Source organism: Macaca fascicularis, chromosome 5 (genome assembly GCF_037993035.2).
Source record: "Macaca fascicularis isolate 582-1 chromosome 5, T2T-MFA8v1.1".
NCBI classification, from domain to species: domain Eukaryota; kingdom Metazoa; phylum Chordata; class Mammalia; order Primates; family Cercopithecidae; genus Macaca; species Macaca fascicularis.
In genome coordinates, this window is record NC_088379.1 from 44,776,795 (window position 1) to 44,804,123 (window position 27,329).

The following is a 27,329-nucleotide window of genomic DNA, read 5'->3' on the forward strand; positions in this document are numbered from 1 at the left end:
AATACCTTGCCTCTGCCAATTCACCCATTAGTTAGGATCAGCTTGGAACCAAATGGGCCTTTCCTTGCTGAAAAAGGTAAGCGGTTAGGGGTGGTGGCTCACACCTGTAAGCCCGGCACTTTGGGAGGCCGAGGCGGGTGGATCACGAGGTCGGGAGATGGATACCATCCTGTCTAACGTGGTGAAACCCCGTCTCTAAAAATACAAAATATTAACCGGGCATGGTGGCGGGCGCCTGTAATCTCTGCTACTCAGGAGTCTGACACAGGAGAATGGCATGAACCTGGTAGGCGTAGCTTGCAGTGAGTCGAGATCGTGCCACTGCACTCCAGCCTGGGCGACACAGCGAGACCCCATCTCAAAAAATGAAATAAAATAAAATAAGGTAAGCAACAGGACCTCAGTAGTTTCCACCAACCTGTTTTTTTCTCAGTACTGGTATCTCCTGCAATTCTCACAGGCACTAAGCTCAGCTGAGAGAGCTGCCTGAATTCCACTCTGCTGCTCGCCTGGGAGAAGGAGACAACACTGTGCTCCTCCTTCTGTAGCCCTAAGGCTGCTACATGACACCATCTTGGAATGGGATCAACTGTTGGAGTAGCCATGGTAACCTTCTATCTGTGAGACCTTGTTGCACCTGAACCACCCTTACCCAGTGGCCTGCCACCCTGGAGCTACGATGTTACTACACCCTCCCTGTGAGGCCAAGCTGTTGTTGAGGTGTTCCATCTACTCTTTCCAGTCACTGCTGTACTCTGTACCACAGGGACTGAGTTGAAGCAGAGCTTCGCCTCCCAGGAAAATGTTGCCATGGCCATCAGAGCAGCCACAACCCCAGGGCCTAAGTTGAAGCAGTGCATTACCTACTAGGCCTAGCTGAGCAGTTGTGCATCCCAGAGCTGACCTGACATGATAACTCATGTCCTAGGGAAACAGAGCATTCGCTGAATTAAGACAATAATGCTCCTTTCTATAGGCTGCATAACTGTGGTACCATCCTTCATTGAAACTGGACTAGCACCCTAGAGTCTGAGCTGCTGAGATACTCCCTGTCCCAAGGGAAAGAGTTATTTTTCTGCTTCTCTTTGCAAGTCAGAACCTAAGCAACAGCTGTTCTCTGCCATTTTCAGTTCCTTACTGCTACTGCACCTAACCTTACAGTCTGGTATGCTGCCATATCCCACTATCCAAGGGTCCAGAGTCAACACTGTGCAGTACCTTATCTCCTAAGGTCCTAGTTGCAACTGTGTCCTATGATCAATTTAAACAGATAACATTCTCTAGTTAAAATGCATGAAGTGTCAAAATGAATTAATAAAACAAGATCCAACTATATTCTGTCTACAGACACACTTTGGCCTTAAGAATATGTAGACTGAAAGTGAAGGGATAGAAGAAGGTATTTCAAGCAAATGTTAACCAAAAGAAGGCAAAGAAAGCAGAGATGGCTATACTTATATCAGAGGAAATATGCCCCAAGTAGAAAACTGTCAGAAGAGACAAAATAGATAATTATTTAATGATAAAGAGCTTGATTTATCAAGAAGACGTAACAAATATTAGTATATATGTACCCAATATTGGAACTCAGATGAAGCTGAGAATCAAATCAAGAATTCAATCTCTTTAAAATAGTTGCAGAAAAAGTAAAATATCTGGGCCAGGCACAGTGGCTCATGCCTGTAATCTTATCACTTTGTGAGACTGAGGCAGGTAGATAACTTGATGCCAGGAGTTCAAGACCAGCCTGGCCAACATGACAAAACCCCGTCTCTACTAAAAATACAAAAACAAGCCAGTAATATGATGGTGTGTGCCTGTAATCCCAGTTACTTGGGAGTCTGAGGCAGGAGAATTGCTTGAACCTGGGAGGTAGAGGTTTCTGTGAGCCAAGATCATGCCACTCCACTCCAGCCTGCGTAACAGAGAAAGACTCTGTCCAAATAAATAAATAAATAAATAAATAAATAAATAAATAAATAATTCTGGGAATACACCTAACCAAGGATGTGAAAGATCTCTACGAGGAAAACTACAAAACACTGCCTAAAGAAATTATAGTTGACACAAACAAATGGAAACACATCCCATGCTTATGGAAGGTTGGAACCAATATAGTTAGAAAATGACCACACTGAGAAAAGCAATCTACAAATTCAATGCAAGTCCCATCAAAATACTATCATCAATCTTCACAGAACTAGAAGAAAAAAAAACCTAAAATTAATATGGAACCAAAAAGGAGTCTGCATTGTTAAAGCAAGACTAAGCAAGAAGAACAATTCTGGAGGCATCCTATTACCTAACTTCAAACTATGCTACAAGGCTATCATTACCAGAACAGTATGGTATTGGTTTAAAAAAAAAAAAAAAAAAAACAGGCATGTAGACCAATGTAATAGATTAGAGAATCCAGAAATAAAGCCAGATACAGCCAACTGATCTTTGACAAAGCAAACAAAAACATTTTAATGGGGAAAGGACACACTATTCAACCAATGGTCCTGGGATAATTGGCCAGTCACATGTAGAAGAATGAAACTGGATCCTCATCTCTCACCTTATAAAAAAAATTAACCCAAGATGAGTCAAATACTAAAATTGAAGACCTGATACCATAACAGTTCTAGAAGATAATATTGGAAAAAACTCTTTTATCCCTCAGCATAGGAACAGATCTTAAGCCAATAACAGTAAAAGAGGATGAAAAATGGCATTAAATAACAATAAAGGGTACAATTCAACAAGATATCTTAACTATCCTAAATATATATGCACCCAACTGTGGTGCACTGAGAATAATAAAACAAGTACTTCTAGACCTAAGAAAAGTCTTACACAGCCACAGTATCACAGTGGCTCATGCCTGTAACCCTAGAACATCGGGGCTGAAGTGGGAGAATTGCCAGAGGCCATAAGTTTGAGACCTGCTTGAGCAACACAGTGAAACCCTGTCTCTACAAAAACTCAAAAAAGTTAGCCAGGTATGACGATGTGCGTCTGTACTCCCAGATACTCTGGAGGCTGAGGCGGGAGGATTGCTTGAGCTTAAGAGCTCATTGCTACAGTGAGCTGTGATCATTCCAGTGTACTCCAGTCTTTCAAAGAGTGAGACCCCATCTCAAAAACAAAACAAAAATGGACAAAGAACTTAAATAGGCATATTTCTGAATATAACATAAAAATGGGCAACAGGTATGTGAAAATGTGTTCAACATCACTAATAGTCAGAAAAATGCAAATCAAAACTACTATCAGATACTACCTCACACCTGTCAAGGTACTTAATATTAAAAATACAAGAGACAACTAATGTTAATGATAACTCTCTATACAAGACTATGGAGAAAACAGAACCTTGTGTGCCATTGGTGGGAATGTAGGTTGATGCGACCATTGTGGATAACAGTATGGAGGTTCCTAAAGAAATTAAAAGTAGAACTACCATATGACCCAGCATTCTCTCTTCTTGGTATATACCCAAAGGAAATGAAATCACTACCTCATAAAAATATCTGCACTCTTAAGTTCATTGCAGCATTAGTCACAATAGCCGATACATAGAAACAACCTACGTGTTCATTGATGAATGAATGGATAAAGAAAAGGTTTTATATATGTAGGACTACTATTTAGCCTTAAAAAGGAGGCAAATTTGCCATGTCCACAGATGGACCGAGAGAGGACATTTTACTAAGTGAAATAAGCCAGACACAGAAAGAAAAAAGTAATGAATAGACTCACTTTTATGTGGAACTTATAAAGTAAGTGGTTAGGGGGAGGCTCAAATATATGGAAACAGAATAAAACAAGGTCTGGGTTGGGGGAAGGAAATGAGAAAATATAGATCAAAGGATAAAAAGCAGCAGATATGAGGGCTGCACAAGCCTAGAGCTCTAATGTACAACACTAAGACCATGGTTAATAGTAGTGTATTGTATTAAGGATTTTTGTCAAATGAATAATTTATAGTTGTTCTTACCAAGGGGCAGTTGGAGATGGATAACTATGAGAAATGATGAACTTGTTATTTGTTCCATTATAGTGACTATATATATATATATATATATATATATACACACACACATAATATGTATTATACCTTAAATATGCATAATAAAATATTCAAAAAATGCCCATAAAATTATCACACACAGAAAAGAAGAAACAGAGAAAGCCTTGAGCTCAGTTGTAGGTACAGTACATGCATCACAAGGGTTACTGCAGAGAAAATACCAACAGTATTTGCTAAAATTATCTTGACCACTTTCTATGCACTTTTTTCCTGAATTTCCTGAATATTCATTATAATAACTTAGATTTAATTACTGGCTCTTTTTGTACAGGAACTATGCTAGGTTAAGACAATGTAAAGCCTTAATCTCACTCATCGTGAAATTTCCTCTTAGTAAGAATCAAAAACAATTTCTGGAATCCAATATGCATGTTAAATAAGATTTAGATACAAGATGACTTCATAGCACATTGGAGAGTTATTGGGTCCAGTTAATGTTGTAAGAAAGAGGCCATGACTAGATATCAAGATTCCAAAAGTGAATATAGAAACAAAGTAGAAATGGTAGAAGATGTATTCTAAGCATAAGGTATTGTATTTCTGAATGTATGCCTCAATAAAGAGCTTTGTAAGTTTGGTTTAGCTACAGAAAGAAAATTTTGGTGAGGAGTTAGCTTAGAACTTCAATGATGTTGGTAAGTTGAATGAGGTACTATTTTACTCCCCAATATATCCTCTGAAATTCAAGTTTGGATATTACTAGCTAATGACCTATCTTCCACTTATATCTGACATGCCCATTTGGCAAAGGGTTACTTTACATGAAATAAACATGTACTTCAGCTACCTAACTCTGAGTTTCCAAAATAAATTCATCAATGGCCAATATTGGCTAAAGTGAGACAAATTTCTGGGAAAATGGTGGTTTTTCTCCTGATATTTATGGGTAATATTTGAAGGACTTATCTTCAACTCTTCTCATTTCTAACATTTCTACATCTAATCCATCATCAACAGTGTTGACCTAATTTCAAAATATTTAGACATCTAAATACTTTCAACACATCCAATGCTAGCACTGCACCATTAACCAGGCAGCCATTTTCTCTCTCTTTGTGTATTCTAATTGCCTTCTAAACTGTACTCTTATTTTCCTGATTGTGTCTCCTGACTATTATCAACTAAGTAGACAGAGTGATCTTTGAAAAATGTTAAGTCAGGTCCCAACATCCCTCTGTTTAAGATATTTTGAGTGAACGTCGTCTCAGTCAAAGTCAAACTTTAAAAAATTTTCTGCAAGGCCCTCATTCATCTACACTCCTTTTACTTATCTGTCCTTCTTTCCGACTAATCGCACTCATTCATTCTGCTGTGGCATCACTTTTCCATTTTGGGGCTTTTGCATTTACTATTTTCTCTACCTGGAATGCTTTCCCCCAACATATGTATGTGACTTCCTTATTTAAATTTTAATTTTAAGTTATTTGACAAAGCTAATAAATGACAAAGTCAAAATTTGGACGTAAGTAATCTGGCTCCAGAATCGACATTTAAACGGGGACACGACCTTTATGTGTAAATTTGATTAAATCTCCCAGTTCCATGATGTCCTAATGTTCAAAACCTTCCCCATAATTTCCTCAAACATTTGAAGATTTCAATGTTATACTCTTCCCTTTTCTCTGCATCTTGAGCCATTACATATTAACCTTCTCTCTCTTAAATGTTTTGGTGGTGGTTGTTTGTTTGTTTGTTTGTTTTTGAGACGGAGTTTCGCTCTTTTTGGCCAGGCTGGAGTGCAATGGCCCGATCTCGGCTCACCGCAACCTCCGTCTCCCGGGTTCAAGTGATTCTCCTGCCTCAGCGTCCCGAGTATTACAGGCATGCGCCACCACCCTGGCTAATTTTGTATTTTTAGTAGAGATGGGGTTTCTCCATGCTGGTCAGGCTGATCTTGAACTCCTGACCTCAGGTGATCCACCCGCCTCAGCCTCCTAAAGTGCTGGGATTACAGGCGTGAGCCACTGCACACGGCCTCATTAAATGTTTTATGACCTGATCGGTTTATTGGATATGAGATTAAGGGAAACTTTCATGTCTTATAACGTTCCCTCTTCTATTTATCCTCTACCCTACTACCCACTCACTAAAATGTTTCTTTTCCTTAAGACAAATTTCTCTTCCTGTGTCGGGCGTGGGATAGTAGAATGGCCATTGCATTTTGAAGCCTGAGCATGCGCTTGAGGTCTTTTCCACCGTCGTTAGTAGTTAGTGTAGCTTTAGTAGCTAATGAAAGTGTTTCTTCTTTATTAAAAAGTGTAGCCCCTGACAGAAATTCTGGTGAAGACATTTTTCTACACCTAGTTATATGTCCTCTGAACTCAAGTATGAAGATTCTCATTTGTAGTGTGGGCTCTGCCAAAACACATATATTTATAAAAAGATTTCTGGTAACACTCTGATCATATATTTTGAGACTTATTGAGTTTGAGACCATTATCAAGAGTCTTTAGGAAAAGATAATGACATAAAAGCAAACTGCTCTGCTCTCTCATCTAGCCTTTCCAAAACTGAATAAATTGTCAAAGATAATAAACTAAAACAGGAAAATGAAGTTATCACCATTGAGCCTAGAAATAGTGAAAAATGTATGCTAAAACGATTGAAAAAAATATTACTAAATTCATTACAAAGGTGGGCAAATAGAACTTCATTAAGTGGAATTGGAGCTGCCATCCTAATGAATAAACTCTGTGGTACAGGAAGAAGAAAAGCATAGGGACGTCCTGCTAACATTAATTTAAGCAGAAAAGCAACTGCTCAGAGGCCAGCAAAGGGAAAAACACAGGTAATAGCTTGTTTTGAAACCTTTTTGTCATTGTGGAAAACAAAAACATAAGAATATCAAAACCAGTATTTGTGACTATGTGCTTTGTAAGGGAATTATTCTGATGCAAGTTATTTTTTTTTTCTGAAATACAGAGGAATTCATTATCTGGAAGTATGATGGACAGAGTGAGCATATATGGAAATAACACTTTGAAGCTTCTTTGGACACTGGGAATTAACTGCTGTCAGAGGTTGAACATGCTCTTGAAATAAAACTACCCCAGGCAACACAAGCAAGTTTTAAAGAACATCTGTTGAACACTAACAGAAACATAAGTTATGTGAAATAAAAAATGAGCTATGATATGATAAGAGAGAATCTGAATGTAAGAAGGAAATACACTGGCACATTTTAAAACAATAACAGAAGAAGAAAACAGCACAACAATTCTGTTTAATAAATTAAAAAAATTAGATGAGAGAATATATGCTGGAAAGGGTGTCTTTTGAACAAAGAGAAAAAAAGAAATTATTAAAAGCATTAAGAAGAGAGATAATAGACACAAAGGCTAAAGAGAAAATATATATAATATGGCTAATTGATATACTGAAGGGAAAAATCAGTTAAAGGTATAATATTTAAAAGTACTGAATTTTAAAAAGTAAAACAGGTTCTGCAGTTTCAAATGATACGCGATAACACTGGAAAGCAATGAGCCATTCAAGTAGAATATAAGACAAAAATATTAATCATTAACATTTATTGAGCACTGTCTTAGCTCGAGCTATAATACAAATCACCGTGGACTAAGTGGCTTAAATGACAATTACTTCTAGTATTTCTGGAGGACGGGGAGTTCAAGATTAAGGTATTTGTAGATTCAGTATCTGGTGAAGGCCCTCTTCTTGGTTTGCAGATGGCTACGTTCTTACTGTATTTTAACCTGGTGGAGACAGAAGTCGAGTGTCTTCTTTGTCTTACAAGGAAATGAGTCTCATCATCGGGGCTCCAATCTCATGACCTCATCTAAATCTAATGACCTCCAAAAGTTCTACCTACAAATAGCACCACAATGGAGGTCAGAATTTTAACATCTGAAATTTGGGAGAACTCAAACATTCAATCCATAACAAGCACTCATGCCATGACTGAACTAAGTTCTTTACCAGTATCACTGATTGAATATGCTTAGTAGCCCTTTAAAGTCAGCACTATTATAATTATTCTCTTTTTATTTAGAAGAAAGGGCATACAGAATAACTTGACAAAGTAAAATATCTAGTATGTTGGAACTGGGGTTTACATCCAGGCATTCTAGCTGTAATAGAGATAAAATAGAGATAAAATTTGAAACATTAATAAAAGAGAACAGAAATAGTTGACTTTGAAGATTTGGTTTATTTTTTAAATGAAACAGATTTACAAATCACTAGTTGTTTTAGGTGACTTTATTTGTAAGGAAAAAATACAAATACAGATAATTAAGAAATAAGGCTAATATAGCTATTAATATAGAAGAAATCCACAGTTTAGAAAAGTATAGCTTATTGAAAGGACTCTTGTTTTTTCTTCCTCCTTCCATCCCTCTCTCTTTCTCTCTCCCTGTCTTATTTTTACCTACCTAAGGAAGGAATTATAATCACCTAAGTTGGATAATAGTTCCTAATATGAACATGAGGGTCCAATGTCAAATTAAAAAATGACACACACACAAAAAGGCATTTATGTAAACTTTCCCAATTTTTGAATGTTAGCTTAAAAAATTCAAAACAATGTGTAATTTAAAACAAACAAAATATGTGTTGGTGAAACTCAACCCACATTCTGAGCTTTTGTCCTGTGTTAAAAGGCAAGATCACAACCTATATTTAGATGGCATTTTAGAAACATTGAGGTTTATACCTGAATTTTTGTAATTGTTGGGCATTAGTGAAATCCTACCTTTTGGCAAGATGTAGGGTACAAATGTTCAATGTTTTATTTAAATGAAAAAAAAATGTTCTTTAAAAATAAGCTGAGTTAGACGTAGGCTTTATATATATATATATATATATATATAAAACCTTCTGAAATTTGAAAGATCCAATAATTACATACCCCTAAATAAAAATGTATTTTTCCCACATAAAAGTGAGCTGAAACCATATTGATAAGCAGTCTAAAGCTTTTGTTTGTTTGTTTTTAAAACTACCGACAGAGAAGTAGGTGGTAGGTTCTTCACTCACTCAGCAAATATGTGTTCATTACCTACTTTGTGTGCCAAGAGTTGAATGCAAACTGTTATGTAAAACATGTTCAATACCTTCATGGATAATTTGGTCATTTCTAATCTCTAATAGTGAAATAAAGAAATAAAGAGAGATGGAGAGAGAGAGGAAAGATGGGAGGGTGGAAGGGTGGAAGGGTGATGGGGCTGGAGAGTAAGAGTGTAAAGGGGGAATGTCCACAAAATTTGAACTACGTGGTATCTTGTCAAAACTTCCAGTTATAAAATATATTCCTAGATTCATTAATTAGTAGATTTGTTTTGTTGTTAAATTAGGTAAAAACTGAATGAAATCTACCCAAAATGATAATATTTTTGGTGGTACTGGTGGAAAGAATTACTAGTCTAAGCCATTCTGTCTGGCCATGGTTATAGATCTGTGCCAGCTGTTCATCAAAATTTCTTTAGTTTATTGCAATAAAAGTAAGTAAACTGTACCATCTACATAATATCTATAGTTTTTATCTTTTTTCTAATTTCTATACAATTTTATATAATGCATGGTTCATGATAAAGGACCATCTAGTTATACTTTTATCTTACTATACTTTGAATAACTGGAAGTTGGACTGAATTCTCACTCCACAACTTTAGCAATAAAAAGCCATAGACTTAAAGAATATTAATACTAGAAGGAATTTAACGGATTATCATTTGTCCACATTTCATAGATGTAAAGACTGAGATCTAATGAAATATTTTGTCAAGAGTTCATAGGAAAATATAGAGGTGGCCTACATAGAAAGTGGTGGAGTACTTTGAATGAAAATACCAAAATGTCTGTTTATGAGATATGTTTAAAATTCATCTGTATTTTTAAGATGAAGCACATGCTGTGCAATCAGTTTAGTTCATAGGTAAAGAGTATTATTTCTAATCTTGATTGCAGCAATTTCCTGCAAGTTTTGGCTGGTACTATTTTTGACTTTTGAGGCTCTGAGCTCTGCTGTGCTTGGCTCACTGTTGGAATTTCATCAGTAGTGTTTATGAGTCATGTGAGCTGATAGCCATAAAGCTTAGCCTGAGTAAGCTATAAAGTTCTGCCAATGGTGGTAGGGGTCAGAATGTGAGAGAGGAGTAGGGATTTGAAATCAGCTGCTAGAATTGGTGTTATTGCTGGGGAACATGATGATACTAGCAGAACCAAGTAGCTCAACATAAAGCAAAGAACAGGGATTAAAATTGTTCATTAACCAACACACATAATCATTCTTCTGATCTTTTTCCTAAGGGTCTTAGGAGTGTTTTGCTTCTAATATTTTCAAGTGACGTTACAGAACAAATGACTTTAAGTGATTTGTTTGGGATTTGTTCCTTGTGAATTGTATGCTTTCTATAATCTCTAAACTGGGTGATTTTGATCTTTAATAAAGAAAGCATAATTGACTAATATGACAGGTATTATAAATATTAGTTGGTTATTTCATGTTGATGGATGATTCTTATTTTAGTAGAAATACGCCATGGTGCCAGCAGATAAACAACAGTAAAGCAAAACATTGTCTGGGACTCTTAAGAAATTGATTTTCCATAAGATCTTATTTAAAGTTTTATTTTGGGGACAGGAGAGCAACATTTTATAAAGCAAATACTGCCATACTCTGAGAAATAAATCTTGCAGAGAATAAAGACACAAAAGAAGCATTTGATGCAAAGCTATGTTTTGCTATTGTGTTTCAGGTCAGTAGTTTTATATAGTACTTGAAAAAACTCATCATCCCTTGTTGTCCAGTGCAATTACATGGTGTTGGTATGTACAAAGAAAGACTTTTGTAAATTTTCTGTAAAGCTAGTTTGTTCAAAGCCTACAGGGAAATCACTTTTTAAATGTTTTATTTGTGTGTTAGATTTAACAAGAAAATTAAATTCTGTAAAAAAAGGTTTTATAAATTTTTGTGATCTTTTTCAATTGTTACTTCTAAAGGACAAGAAATTCTATGATATGCGTGTTTCTCCCACATTTCTTTGTAATCTCTCAATTGCATTTACTACAAAATTATTTATAAAACCACAAGGCATTAGAATAGGAAAGAGGAAAGGGAGTTGACTCCTTTTTTAGATTACAGATATTAAATACTATTATTCTGAAGCCAAAGATAGCTAATTGGTAAATATCAATGGAAAATGAATATGCATTATCACAAAGAGAATTTTATTATGTCCAATTGAAAAGATATTTCTTTAAGGCTATCATGGAAGCTTTAGACAGGCTTAGGAGTTGAAATCTTCAAAAATATTGCTTTTAAATAATCTAATGTTTTCTACCTATAAAGAAAAATATGTTTATTATTATGAATTTATATAGATAAAACTACTTATAACTTTTACAATTTAATCATCATAATTATGTGATAATATAAAATATAGATTAACCTCCATAACTGAATATTTAATTTTTTCTAATTATTTTCACTTTTATTATATCAGTAGTTCTGTGTTATAGCTGATAGTGTAGGAATACTCATTTTTAGTTAATAAAAGAGGAGATTTTATGGCTGGGTTGAGATTGTTCCTATCCCAGACCAATGATTATTTTAATGTCATTGTGGGCCATGACCAAACATTTCCTTTTCATCCTGAAGTACCAGTTCTGCTTACAAATAGTATTAATGTGTATTTGCATTCTGGCAAATGGCCAGATATATCTGCATTACCATTTCCAAATAGAGTAAAAGTAAAGGAAATACATTTTGGGGAATAATCGAGTGCAATAGAATATCTGCCTTTAGTCCTTCCACTAAGGATTTTATAAACTATTTAAATAATGGTTCATTTTTTTTTTTTCTGCCTGTTTTTTTGAATCTCTTCCTTCACATGGGAACTGGAAATGTTTAGAGATGGTGACTACTCTTTCTAAAAGTACTGACTGAGGAATATGACAAGCAAAGCATCTTAATGTCCTCATGTATGTGAAACATACATTTTTTATTAGCATACAGTAAAATTATCTGATTTTCAGTGTGTGTTTTTGTGGATTTGTTTAGATTTATTGATTGGGTTTAATAATACCAACATGATCAGTATAAGGAATAGTTCCCTCATCTCCAAAAATTCTTTCTTGCTGTAATTTTGTAGTCAATGACTCTCTTCTGAGTTAATCTTTGGCAACTATCAATATTTTCTCTGTTCTTATAGTTTCTTATTTATTTATTTATTTATTATTATTATTATACTTTAAGTTCTAGGGTACATGTGCATAACGTGCAGGTTTGTTATATATGTATACTTGTGCCATGTTGGTGTGCTGCACCCATCAACTCGTCAGCACCCATCAACTCGTCAGCACCCATCAACTCGTCATTTACATCAGGTATAACTCCCAATGCAATCCCTCCCCCCTCCCCCCTCCCCATTGGCAACTATCAATATTTTCTCAGTTCTTATAGTTTCTTTCCTTCTTTTTTTTATTTATTTAGTTTCATCTTCTTCAGAATGTTATTTGAAATGGAACTACACAGAACATAACATTTTAATATTGGCTTTAGTCACTCAGCATAATGCCTTTCAGATTCATTCATGTGTTATGTGTTATCCAAAACTTTTCGTTTTTGAGCATCCATTGCTTTTCATTTTTGAGTAGTCTTCCAGTATATGAATGAACCAGTTTATGTATCCTTTCACCTTTAAAGGGCATTTTGATGGTTTCCAGTTTTACAATGAGTACGAATAAAGGTGGTAGAAACCTTGTTTACAGGCTGTTTTTGGAACATGTATACGGATTCTCTGGAGGAACAGAACTAATAGGATATATGTATGTATGAAAGGGAGTTTATTAAGGAGATTTGACCCATAGGATCCAAGGGAAATTCACACAATAGGCCATCTACAAGTTGAAGAGCAAGGAAGCAAGTAGTGACTCAGTCTGAGTCCCAAAACCTCAAAAGCAGGGAAGCCTACAGTACAGCCTTCAGTCTGTGGCAGAAAGCCTAAGAGCCACTGATGTGAGTCCAAGAGTCCAAAAGCCAAAGAACTTGGAGTGAGATGTTCGAGGGCAGAAAGCATCCAGCACAGGAGAAAGACAAAGGCCAGAAGACTCAGCAAGTCAGCTTCTCCCCTCTTCTTCTGCTTGCTTTATTCTAGTGGTGCTGGCAGTTGATTTTATGGTGCCCACCCACGCTGAGGGTGGGTCTGCCTCTCCCAGTCCACTGACTCAAATGTTAATCTCTTTTGACAACACCCTCACGGACACACCCATGAACAATACTTTGCATCCTTCAATGCAATCAAGTTGACACTTAATATTAACCAACACAACTTCTATATTTAGAAGTAGAATTGCTAGGCCATATGGTAAATGTATGCGTAATTTTGCAAGAAATCCTCAAACTTCCAGCGCAGCTATGCAATTTTGCAATCCCATCAGCAATGTATGAGAGTTGTGGTTGCTCTGCATCCTCTACAGCACTTGATATTGTAAGCTTTCATAAATTTATTTTAACAATTGTGTAATAAGATTGTCTTATAGTGTTAATTTGCATTTTTCAAATGGATGATGTTAAACATATTTTCATGTACTTATTTTCCATCTGCATCTTTCCTGTGCTTATCATTTACATCTTTTTGGTCAAGTCTCTGCTAAAATCTTGTCCATTCTTTTAACTGAATTGTTTATGTTCTTCATATTGAGTTTCGGGAATGTTTTGTATATTCTGGACATAAGATATGCAATTGCAAATATTTTCTCCCAGTCTGTAGCTTGTCTATTTATTCTCTTGCTAGTGTCTTTCACTGAGCAAAAATTTTAATTGTGATAAAGTCCAGTTATCAATATTTTCCTTTTATATATTTATTTTTTGTTGCCGTATCTAAGACTTTTTTTTGCCTAATCTAAGATTGTAAAGATTTTCTCCTAGGTTTTCTTCTAAAATTTTATAGCTTCACTTTTATATCTGTGACTTATTTATGCAAATTTTATTTCTCATTTTTTCTTAGTCTTGATTTTTTAAATTATGTAATTGAGGAATGATTGACATAATTAAAACTATGTATTTAAAGTATGCAACTTGATGAGTTTGGTTCATTTAGGTGGTTTTTTGAGGGAATTAGATTTTTTTTTAATTTGGATGTACATTTGTTCTGATACTATTTGACAAAAAAAAAATGCATTCTCTATTGAATTGCCTTTGCACCACTTACAAACCTCAGTTGACTAAATCTAGGTGCGATGATACATGCCTATAGTCCCAGCTCCTCAGGAGACTGAGGCAGGAGACTTGTTGAGCCCAGGAGTTTGAAGCTAGTCTGGGAAACATTCCAAGACTCCCTGTCTATAATATAAAGTCAGAGATTTATGTATTTGAGATTTTTTAGGAGAAAATTATTTTGATTACTGTACCTTTATAGTTATTCCTAAAGTTGGTTAATGTATATCCTCCAACTTTTGTCTTTTTTTTCAGAATTGTTTTTGTTACTCTAGTTTATTTGACTTTAAATATAAATTTTAGGATCAGCTTGTTGATACCTCCAATAAGGCTTTCTGAAACTTGGTTAGAATTGCAGTGAAGATATAAGTTTTATAAATTAGGAAAATTGATTGTAGCTATGCTTTTGCAATATGCAAACATGATATATCTCCACTTATTTTGTTTTTCCTTGGTATTTTTCATTAACATTTTACGGTTTTTTTTTTTTTTTTTTTTTTTTTGAGACGGAGTCTCGCTCTGTCGCCCAGGCTGGAGTGCAGTGGCCAGATCTCGGCTCACTGCAAGCTCCGCCTCCCGGGTTCACGCCATTCTCCTGCCTCAACCTCCCGAGTAGCTGGGACTACAGGCGCCCACAACCGCGCCCGGCTAATTTTTTGTATTTTTAGTAGAGACGGGGTTTCACCGTGGTCTCGATCTCCTGACCTTGTGATCCGCCCGCCTCGGCCTCCCAAAGTGCTGGGATTACAGGCGTGAGCCACCGCGCCCGGCCTAACATTTTACGGTTTTAAAGATATTGTGAATAAGGACATTTTATTCCTTCTTTTACAGTTGGCTATACTTTTATTTACTTTTGTTAATGGGATCACTGACAGTAGACATCCTTGCCTTGTTCCCAGTCTTAGGTAGAAAGCATTCAATCTTTCACCATCAAATACAATGTTTGCTTTAGGGTTTGTTCATTTTTATAGAGACCTTTTATCAGTTTTGTTAAACATTTTTTGACAAAATTTACATTTTATTTAGATTAAAATAAATTGTACAAAATTTATTTATTTATTTACCAAAAATAAAAAGTGTTTTCTGTGTTTATTTCCAGATAAAACATAAAACACCTAGTTTTGTAGGTTTTCCAGGTTTGGCTTATAAATCAAGATGAGGCAGTAGATATAGTTATGACAAAAAAATGAAAGAAAATGGACATGTCAGATGTCTGTATCCATCGCCTCTGATTTTGCCTTGACCTTGAAACCTATATTTTCAATATATACTGACTAAAAAGTTTATGATATGGGCTTGACAAAAGATGTAAATAGCAACAAGTTTATAACTGAAGTTTGAATGGAAGCGCCTGCCATTGTTGTCCCACATCTTCTTGTTGCTGTTTACATTCCTTGTTGAGTCTGCATCTCCATAAGCTGTTTTAGCCCGTACATGTTGAAAATTTAGCAATGGTGGAGTCTTCCATTCAAACCTTAATTGTAAACTTGTTCCCTTAAGTTCATTTGATAAAGACAAAAACCACACTGAAATCCTGGTTTGGTGAGCTTTGTAAGTGTCTTTCTCTGGTAATTTCTTTAACTGTTTATTATAGATTATGAACAATATATTTAAAACTTCTACTAGTCAAAAGTCAATTGTGGGTTTCACTATAATATTTTATGAGATGTATTTTGTCTTGCCACAACTCCTCAAAATTTGTTTCTTCAAAGAATTGATAATTCAATACTCACTGACTAGATCCATAGTGGAAATAAATGTTTTGTCTAAAATGGATTAACTTAAACAATTCCAGAATGACACTAGCAGGCATCACACAGAAGTGAAATGCAGCACTTTCCATACTATATTCCGGAAGAACAAATGGGCCTTGAAACATGAGAGTTAAAATATGAGCCTTTTAAATACTTAGATCATTAATGGGTAACGAATTTAATGGAAGGCCTATAGGCAAAGATATGCCTTACAGCTTTTCTTCCAAATATCAAATATAAAAGAAGATATATTTTAAAAGTCTTTTAGACAATTTCACTGGTTTCGGAATTATTCACAGGAAGCTCTTTGTTGTATAGAGTTTGATATATGTACTCCCCATTAAATCTGTTGTTTTACATCAAAAGTTTTGTTAAGAAAAGTTGAGTTACTTAACCTTTCTTCCACCAAAGTGTTTAAGTATGCTTTGAGACACTTTCATAGATTTTCATAGCACTTATTCTCAATCTTCATCACAGGAAGAATACACAAGTTCTTTAACAATGCATACACATTAGGAAAAAATGATGTCAGGCAGGTGGAATGCTTCATACATGGGAGACAGAAGTCCTATATCTTTAACTCTATGTTTCCATTTGACTCTTCAATAAGGAAGCTCAGCTGAGAGCATGTCTGTACTGGGTAAGTGATTTCTGTACTTGTCAGCATGGTGTTTCTCAGATGTATTGAATTTAAGCTGTCTTATGACTGAAGGCACCAGAAATAAGCATATCATAGATTTGAGATACTTCTCTGAGAACATATCTTTGAGGAACTGTTCTGAGAATATATCTTTCAGTTTCTGAAAAATGTGCTCCACTGTTGGAACACTTAGGGTTTCTTTACAAAAACTCTCAGAGGTCAGTTGAGATGTCATGTTACCTTGGTAAGCTCTATGGAATTTCCCAGGGAGTTTTATTTGACTATCAATTTTGGTTGCCAAATCTGTGGCTTCCTCAAGCTAAAAATAATGATAGACTTCAATATCTTCCATCACTTCATTGAATGAATGTAGTACTGTAGTCAAACTACTGCCTACAAAGATAATATCAGAGGTGTGACCCTGGAGATTTCTTCAAGGGGTTCTTTTAAAGGACATTTTTAATAACAACAATGGTAACAACAAAATCAAAATCTGTTGCTGCACTACAGAGGACAAATTCTTGGCTGGGTACTCAGTTGTCCCATCTAATATTGCATCATCTTTTATATCATTTAAACCCAAAGAAGTGCTAGGATGAGGTCCACTAAAATTTCAAAAGAATCATGCCTGCCTGTTCAATGAAAAAATCAAATATCCTTTAGTCATTTACTCTTTTCTCCACTGTTTTGAAAAACAGCAGAAATGACACTGTCACTCCTAAAAGCAGTTGTGATTGATGGAAAAAATAAAGAAACTTCTGCAGTTGTTCCTAATGCAACAGATACACTCATAATAGGCACTGATTTTGCCAATCACAGACTAAGGCACAGGAAAGGCAGGGTGGGTAGATACCTTGGGGATATTTTTTTAAAAGTCTAGGAGAAACAACTTTCATTTTGGAAGAGAATCCATTGCACACAATGTAAACTTGGCCACGACAATAATACTCCGTATTTAGTCCCCATTTCTCAGTTATGGTAGTGTGAAATTTCACAGCCAAAATTTCTGCTTCAGCTTCATAAGGCAGGAAGCCCACAGATTCCTCTCTCAGGTTATGAGATTCGTAAACAAACCTCACCAACACAAGTGGGTGCTCTTCCCCTGATATGTCCACTACATTGTCAGTGATGGCTGTGGTTTAGATATTTGACCCTCCAAATGTCATGTTAAAATTTGATGTTAAAGGTGGGGATGAACAGGGGATGTTTGGGTCATGGGGTAAATCCTCATGAAGCACGTAGTGCCATCCTTGTAGTAATGTGTGAGTTCTTGCTGTCTTAGTTTCTACAACAGCTGCTTGTTGAAAGGAACCTGGCATCTCCCTCCCCTCTCTTTTTCCAGTCATGTTATCTATGCATGCACCAGCTCCCCTTTACCTACCACCCTGAGTGGAAGCAGGCGGAATCCCTCACCAGATGCAGATGGTGATGCCATGCTTCTTGTACAGCCTGCAGAACCATAGGCCAAATAACCCTGTTTTCTTTATAAGTTACCCAGCCTCAGGTATTCCTTTATAGCAACACAAACTGACAAAGAGTGATAATGACAAGGAAGTGTGAGATTCTCACTTCCCTTAGAGTTTCTTCCCTAATACAGCTCTCACAGATATCTAGCATATGATTCTACTGTGTTTCCAAACAGAACAGTGTGTTGTGTTAGCCACTGTTGTCTCAGAGTGCTTTCTTAGGACCTCTTCACCAGAATTTATCCGGCACTCCAGCAGTGCTTGACAGTTATCAGTAGTAAAATTTCAAATAAAGACTTTATGTTTAGCTTTCTCATGAGAATCAAAACTTCAAATAGAGACTTTGTGTATTTTTTTGTTTTCCTTCTTGTCAAAGATTAGCAGTAAAATGTTCTAATCCTGTTCTTCATCCCCTTCTCTGCACTGGGGTTCTGAGCATTGCTGTTATTGGTTTCTCTGTGTGTGTGTGTGTGCATGTGTGGATGTGTGGATGTGTGTGTGCATGTGTGTATGTGTGTATTTGTGTGTGTGCATTTTCCTCTTCAGTGTTGTAAATATTTTCTGCTTTGTGTGTTCTGATTTCATCGTCACTCAATTCTTCTATTCATTTTCCCTATCATGTAGATTGTTTAAATGGCTGCTAAGATCAACTATTATTGGTATTACATTATCTTAAATAACTATCCTATAAGCACTAGTTCTACAGATCATAAGATCTGTAGTCAAGTAGTTGGCACATACTTGACAATGTTTTTTCAGTTGATCAGATATTTTCTCTTCTATCCACTCTCTTATAGTTCATCTGCTTCTGGCATCTGGCTGGATCTCGTGGGAAACTGAAAAAAGCCAGGTCAGACTATATGGTCTTCTGCAGTACAATTGGTGGCAGTGCAGACCTCACTTACCCTCTGTTGTGCTCAGCCTTCTCTTCCTTGCCTTCGCAGGGCGGCATGCTAGACATAGGGGCCCAGGAAGGCAGAATGTGTTGTTGTATTTTTAAACATATATATATATGTGTGTGTGTGTGTGTGTGTGTGTGTGTGTGTATTTTACAGATACATACATACATATATATATATATATATTTTTTTTTTTTTTGATGAAGTCCTGCTCTCTTGCCCAGGTTGTTGTGTAGTGCCACAATCTTGGCTCACTGCAGCCTCCACATCCCGGGTTCAAGTGATTCTCCCACCTCAGCCTCTCGAGTAGCTAGGACTATATCTGGGTCCACCACCCCTGGATAATTTTTGTATTTTTAGTAGACAAGGTTTCACCACGCTGGGCAGGCTGGTCTCTAACTCCTGGCCTCAAGTCACCCTCCTGTGTCAGCCTCCCAAAGTGCTGGGATTATGGGAATGAGCCACCACGCCCAGCTGTATATCTTCTTTATTTTGTTAATATGATGAGCTATAGGTTGAATGTTGAATGTTGACCCAACTTTGTATTTCTGGAGTAAATACCACCAGTTTATGTTTGACATAGTATTCTTTTAATATGTTGATATATTTAATTTGAAAATAATTCATTGTAGATTTTTGCATCTATGTTCAAATAAATATTGGTCTTTTCTTTTACTGGTTGTCTCACATTTTAGTATCAAGTAAATATTCCCTTCTTTCTCTAGTCTGGATTCTCTAAAGAAACAGAACTGAGAGGATATATGTGATACATGTATGTGTGTATATTTTATAGAAATTGGATCACATGAGATGGAGACTGAGAAGTCCCACGATCTGCCATCTGCAAGCCAGAGAACTGTGAAAGATGGTGGCATAATTCAGTCCAAGTCCTAAAGCCTGTGGGGTGGGTGTTGGGAGGTGAGGGTGCAATTCCTTATCTGAGTCTGAAGGCCAGAGAACCAGGAGCATTGATGTCTAAGGGCAGAAGAAGAAGATGGATGTCTCAGCTTAAGAAGAGAGAGCAAATTTGCTCATTCTTTTCCTTTTGGTTCTACTTGGGCCCACAATGGGTTGGATAATGTCCACCCACATTGGTGAGAATGATTTTCTTTACAGAGCTACTGATTTAAATGCTAATCTCTGCTGGATGTACCCTCACAGACACACCAGAAATAATGTTCTAGCTGCTATCTTGGGCATTCCTTAGCCCAGTCAAGTGGACACATAAAATTAACCATGACACTCCTTTTCTATTTTCTGGAAGAGATGTATATAATTGATGTTATTTCTTCTTTTAATGTTCAGTAGAATTTGCCAGTGAAAATATCTGGGTCTTAAGTTTTCTCTTTTGAAGGTTTTCAAATATGGATTCCATTTAAAAAATATTTGTGGGAATATTTAGGTTTTCTATTTCTTCTCAGCTGAATTTTGTTATACAAGAGTACCCTGCCTTCAAGAAAATTACATTTTTTTATGGGGAATAGATGATATAGGTCCTTACATAACAGTGTGTTATAGGCTAAGGGAGGCATAGCCTGGTGAGCAGTAACACTATGATCCATTATGTATTCCATAATATTGCAAGAACGAGAAAAAATTAATTTTAGAATATTAAGAAGATTTTATTCTGTAGGAGGAAGAATCCAGAAGAAACTGAAGTAACATATGATTTATGGTTCAGAAAATACTTTTGGACTTTGTAAGAACTGAGTATTCAATGAGGGGTTTGATAGAGAAAGCACACTTAAAGATTGAATCAACATGGGAGGGGAGAGAAAATGGGAGCTGGGCACAGATTTTCTGTCCACAAGTTGCTGTAGGAACACTGAAGAATGAACCATTAAAAAGAAAAAAAATCCAGATTGCCCAAGAGGTTTGACTTATTATATTCAAAATGTGCTTCTTCTTCCAGTAAAGTTTTTTAAAAAACCAGAGTGGCATTGAGATTGCTGGTAAAATACTTCAGAATTATAAGTTGGGAGGGTAAGAGAGAAATTTATGATGTCATACTATCAGGGACGAAAAAACCCACTATTTTTATAATTAACTTAAAAAATTTATAAACATATTATATTGAACAATTAAACAGAAGATTTATACAAAGTAAATAAAACAAAAAATAATCAATTGATATTCAAAGATTTAAAAATATTACCATAATTAATAACACTTTTAATTTAAGTGAAATAAAATATCATATGACTCTAACAGTTTGGTCGAGATACTCTTCTGAGACACATGAGAGGCCTTGGGACTAAAATAAGGCAGACTTTATGAGGTATCTTCCTACTGAGAACACATGACATAAATACATTTCCATATGACATTTGGGTACAAAATCTAGCACCTTAGAAAAGTCCAAGGTAGAAACTAAAGTATAGAGTCATCAAAGAGATAACGAAGAGTAAACACTGCAAAGTGAATTTCAGGGATACAACTAGAGATAGCAAAATAAATAGATGAAGGAATGAGTTTGGAAACTCTGATGGATGTTTTACCTGGAGAGATTTGTTCAGGTTGGGAGATAGAAGTAGTGCATCGTATAGTGGTTTGGGTATAGAACTTTTATTGACACCACACTCTTTGGATAAGTTTGGTCAATTGTAATGCTATGAAACAATCAAAGCAGTAGGACATCAAGAGCCTTAAAATCTTTGATAAATGGTGGTGCTGACAAAGACTTTCTCCTTGACCAAATTTAGACAGGCTAGTCTGATCCCTGTTTTCAACTAGGCTTTGTCATTATACATTGTCTGTGGGCCCACTAGCCCAATTTTAGCAAGAATCTCTGGTAAGCCAGTTTGGAAAGAATTCCCCATCCTTTATATCTGATTATACTCAATATCTCATTAAATTCCTCATCCCCCACTCTTGGTATTTGATCATCTTTGATCTGCATTCAGTCAGGGGTTTGATAGAGAAACCACACTTAAAGATTGAATCAACATGGGATGGGAGAGAAAATGTGAACTGGGCACAGATTTTCAATCTATGAGTTGCTGTAGGAACATTGAAGAAGGCTGTTAATATCAAGCATCCTGTTAAGTCTGTTTAGCAAGAATTCCCCTACCTTGATATCTTCTCTTAGTAATTTCCCATTCACTGACTCCCCACTTCTGCTCATTTGCTATAAATCCTTAGCTATCTTTGCTTTATTTATTCATGTTGAACTGACCTTTCTCCCCTATTTCAACAGTCTTGACACTTATTGCAGTAATCCTGAATAAAGTCTCCCTGATAATTGTAACATGTGTCAGATTAATTATTCTTCAACAGTGGTCAAAGTAATACCCAGGGTGGTTTCCTTCCAATAACATGATAAAAAGCTTAAGAAAAAGTTTTAACACTGCATTAGGGGTACTCTAAAAATGTCCTAAAAGAAGAAAAAAGTGCATATAACTCTTCATGCTCTGCTACCTAAGCATTGTGCAAGATGCTAGGTTAAGGCCTACTACAGGTTAGATTGAATTACATATTTTTAAAATCTGACTTAATAAAAACAAGCACAATATCTAGGAACTTATGGTTACTCATAAAAATTGTTTTAAAATATTTAATGATAATTTGTGAATATGACAGATACATTTGGGTAAAAGATCTCTGTTACTGATCATTAAGTCTTAAGTTTGACTTTAATCTTTTTTTCTTTACTCCCTCACCCTAGAGTATTTCCCATTTTTTTTCATTGCTTTTGGGTTCTGTATCCACAGCATTCATTTCAGGTACTATTTGCACAATGGTGGACCAAATAGTCATGTTTTCTGCCCTCTTGCAGCAATTTAAAAGAAGCTTTTGAATTTGACCTACCTAACATCAGCTTACAGAAAATTGTGATACATGCATGTTTGTTAACAAACCCAGCACAGTTTATTATTTGTTTTGGTAATGAAGAATGAAGGGTAATCCTAGATTCTTTTTCCTGAGAAACCAGAAGATTGGAGTGGCATTTCTAAGATGGTTAAAGTGGATAGGGATTCCAAGTTTTAAGAAGACATCGTGAACTCCCCTTTATTCATGTTGGCTTTCAAATTTTTATTAACTATCAAGAGGCATATTTGAGTCGGATAAGCAAGAGACTAGATTCAGAAAAGATATCTAGCTAAGATATTAAATTTGGAATTATCACCAGGTATTTGTATTTAAAAGCATAGAACTGAACGATATCTTCAAGAGAGTATATTCAAAGCAAAAGGATCAAGGTTATACAACATAAAAAGGTTGAAAAGAAAGAATAAAAATCAAAGGGACTAGGAAAGACCCATGGATAGTGTAGGAAGAAAACCATGGTATTCTGAAAGCCAAGTTAAGAAAGTATATTAAAGAGAAGGGAGAGGTGGGAACACTTAAAATCTACTCTCTCAGCAATTTTCAAGTATATAACACCTTACTAATTATAGTCACCATATTGTATTTGTACAATAGATCTCTTGGACCAATTTGTCCTGCCTAACTGAAACTTTGCATTCTTTAATCAACATCTTCCCAATCAACACAACCTTCCTTATCGCCTCGTAACCACCTTTCTACTCTCTGCTTCCAATGATATGGTATGTGAGTTAATAAATGTGTTAGCCTGATTTAGTCATCCTGTAACATATACATATATCAAAACATGATGTTGACAACATAAATGTATATAATTTTTATTGTAATTTTTGTCAAGGAAACATAAATATAAAAAAGAGGAGAGATTGATCAATAGTTTTAAACATGGCTGGTAGATTTCTTAGCATGAGGACTAAGAGCTATCCTTTTGATTTTGCAATGTGAGATCATCAGAGCCATTGATAAGACCAATTTTAGTAGAGTAGGCTTTAGTAGAAAGCCTAATTGGAGTACACTCATGAGAAACAAAAGAGAAGCATTGGAAATATGAATATAGACTATTCATTTGAAGAATTTTGCTGCAGAGGTGAATGCAGAAATGGAGGAGTAGTTGGTTGGCAAAAGTGAAGAATGGAGTGACAAGAACGTTTATTAATTAGGAGCATGTTTATTTCAAGAGGGTGTAAATACCAGCAAATGATGGAACTGATACAGTCAAGTATGAAAGCTTATCATATAGAATAAATCAGAGAGTTGCTGTAGTAATGATACCGAGACAATATAGAATTTCCTGCATAAATGGAAGGATATATAACAGCATGCATATGTCACCTAAAGTAAGTGGAGGAAGAGCAGAGAAACTGGGTGAACACTTTTTTATTTATTTATTTATTTATTTATTTATTTATTTATTTTGAGATGGAGGCTTGCTCTTTCGCCCAGGCTGGAATGCAGTGGCGCGATCTCAGCTCACTGCAGCCTCCACCTCTGCGGTTCAATTGATTCTTCTGCCTCAGCCTCCTGAGTAGCTGGGATTACAGGCATGCACCACCACATCCAACTAACTTTTGCATTTTTACTAGAGACGGGGTTTCGCCATGTTGGCCAGGCTGGTCTTGACCTCCTGACCTCAAGTGATCCACCCGCATCCCTCTCCCAAAGTGCTGGAATTACAGGCGTGAGCCACCGCGCCCAGCCTGGTTGAACATTTAGAGAGAGAAGTAGTTAATGGAAAATCTAAGGGTATTCTCAGCCAGTAGCCAAAAGCAAGAGCTAAATTAGGAGAAATTACGGTGATTCTGTGATTACATATAAAAGCTAGGTGATTTAGTCTGGGTTCTCTAGCGGAACAGAACTCATAGGATATGTGTATATATGAAAGGGAGTTTATTAAAAATAACTGACTCACGTGGTCACAAGGTAAAGTCCCACAATAGGCCGTCTTCAAGTTGAGGAGCAAGGAAGCCAGTAGAGGATCAGTCCCTGCCCCAAAATCTCAAAAGTAGAGAAATTGACAGTGCAGCCTTCAGTCTGTAGCTGAAGGACCAATAGCCCTAGGCAAGCCACTGGTGTAAGTCCACAAGTCCAAAGGCCAAAGATCTGGGGTCTGATGTTGGAGGGCAGGAAGCATTCAGCACAGAGAAAGATGGAGGCCGCAAGACTCAGCGAGTCATCTCATTCCACCCTCTTCTGCCTGCTTTTGCCGTGCTGCAGCTGAGGCGATGGTGCCCACCCAGATTAAGGCTGTGTTTGCCTCTCACAGTCCCCTGACTAAAATGTAAATCTCCTTTGGCAACACCCTCACATACACACCCAGAAACAATACTTTGCATCCTTCAACCCAGTCAAGTTGACGCTTAATATTAACCATAATACTAGGTTGAAAGTCACAGGTTCTCCAAGAACTAAAATGGGCTTACTTTCTCTCTCCTCATTCCTTCCAATACCCTCAAATCAGACAATGTAAAATCCAACCAAATAGAAAGGTTGTATTCCCTCTCTCCCTTCCTCTGTCTCTGCTTTCCTTTCTTTCTCATGTGTTCCTAGTCACAGTGAAGAGGATTCAGGATTTTTAATCGATTAACCCCGTCCAAAAACACAGCAGTATTTTTTCCTCATTGGTGGAGTGGAGAAAGAAGAAGTGCCAAAGAGTCCGGGATGACAATTTCCGTAAATGGAAAAGAGAGAAGCCTGAAAGAAAAACAAACCGATCTATGGTAAACAATCAGTTGAAACATCATTGGTTTCAGAAGAGTTGTCTAAACCATTTATTTTTACTGTGCCTCTTTAGATACCAGCATATTTGTTTACTGATACCAATCCTAGACCATGAAGTCATATCGTCTTCTACTTTTGAATTTGGACAAAATCTAGAAGAGTCTTCCTTTTCTCTCTGGGAAAAAAAAAAAAATGTTGTAGTGTGTTATCGCTCCAAATACTTTTTTGCTAATTTGTCCAATATTATGGCAAATAAATAAGTGAATTTATAAAGTCTGTATAAATGGAATCCCTGGGAAGGGAGGTAATATGTAATTTGCACATCCAAACGTGGCAGACCAAAGTTGTGGCATACACTCCTTATGAAACAGATAAGAGGGGCTGCGGGAATATATCACACACAGCACTTCTGAAAGGATCTGTAGAGGGTAATAATTGTCAGTGCCTTTTCCAATCCCTACAGAGAATTCAGTACCTTTTAAAATTAAGGAATATTTATTACTTTTTAAAATTAAATCTTTCAATATAAAGAAGTAACTTCTATTTTACCAGATTTTGAAGGAAAGATTTTTCCTCAGACAGACATTAATTTAATAAAATGTTAACTTTTACAGATAAAGTTCATTTATATTCATAACCACACTCATGAGATAGAGGATCATTTTGAAAATAAACAAGTAGGAATTGATGGCTACTATACCTGAGAGCTTATGGAAAAACAGATGTTTGTTAAAATACAGTAGACTCTATTAGCCAGTTTCATGAGTGAGAAGAAGTCTTCTATTCCTCTTTGAGCCTCTTCTCTGGTGGTCAGGAACATTTTCAAATCAAGATGAACATTACTATTTTTGCAAACAACGAGCCATCATTCCAATTCTTCAGTATTGTCTCCTGTGGAAGGCAGAATATTCCTTCCCTCAAAGAGGTCTACACCCTAATCCTTGGAAGCTGTAAATATATTACCTTAGGTGGGAAAAAGGACTTGAAGATCTGATTAAGTTTACTGACCTTGAGAAAAGGATCACAGCCTGGATTATCTATGTGGGCCACCTTTAATCACACGGATTATTAAAAGCAGAGAACCTTTCCAAACTGTAGTCAGAGGGAAGTATGAGATGGGAAAAAGGTCAGAGGGCGGCAACATTGCTAGCTTTCAAGATAGAGTAAAGGGACACTGGCCAGTGAATGTAGCCCCATCTAGAATCTAAAAATCAAGGAAATGGAGTCTCACTTGATAACTTCAGAAAGGAATGCCAACCTCTGACTCTGACTTTAGCCCAGTGAGAACCCTGTGAGACTTCTGACCTACAGAACTGTAAGAAGCAAGTTGGTATTAAACCTCTAAGCTAGTGATAATATACCCCCTACAGGAAAAACATTTCTACAGTATGTTGTCCCCTTTCCTGGCACTTTTTACAATAAAAAACAAGTATGCCTTTTATTTTTTTTTAAAATGACATATGAATGTTATGTTGATAAATTAAGAAATTTTTATTTACATTTCTAAATATGCTTTTCCTCAGGACACATTTAAATAAAGAGTTCCCCTGATATTTTCAAATATAATGTTATTTAGAATGCAATGTAGTTATGTGGTAGTTTTTGGGGTTTTTTTTTTTTTTTTTTTGAACCTCACTGGTTTTATAGATTAAATAAATGCCAGTAATGTTTGTTTATATGATAATCTGCCTACCCTTGTATGTAATTCTCATGCACACATATCTGTTGACTGAATGAAAGATTGAATAATAAATGGATTAATGGACAGAGAAATA

At 36.1% G+C, this 27,329-nt stretch overlaps 1 long non-coding RNA gene and 1 pseudogene across 3 annotated transcripts in view; both read right to left on the reverse strand.

Moving 5' to 3' along the window:
* Positions 1–26,485, reverse strand: part of LOC102120514 (uncharacterized) — a 107,956-nt gene extending 81,471 nt beyond the window's left edge. Inside the window, exons 1-2 of one of the 3 annotated variants that reach the window (XR_010586807.1) lie at positions 26,255–26,485; positions 24,746–25,729 (exon numbers count right to left, since the gene is read on the reverse strand). This is a non-coding gene — a long non-coding RNA (uncharacterized lncRNA). Of the gene's footprint in view, positions 1–23,984; positions 25,730–26,254 lie in introns of those variants that run through there. The other 2 variants (XR_012435314.1, XR_010586806.1) reach the window with 2 other exon arrangements.
* Positions 16,300–19,064, reverse strand: LOC102138765 (52 kDa repressor of the inhibitor of the protein kinase-like; annotated as a pseudogene).
* Positions 26,486–27,329: the final 844 nt, after the last annotated feature.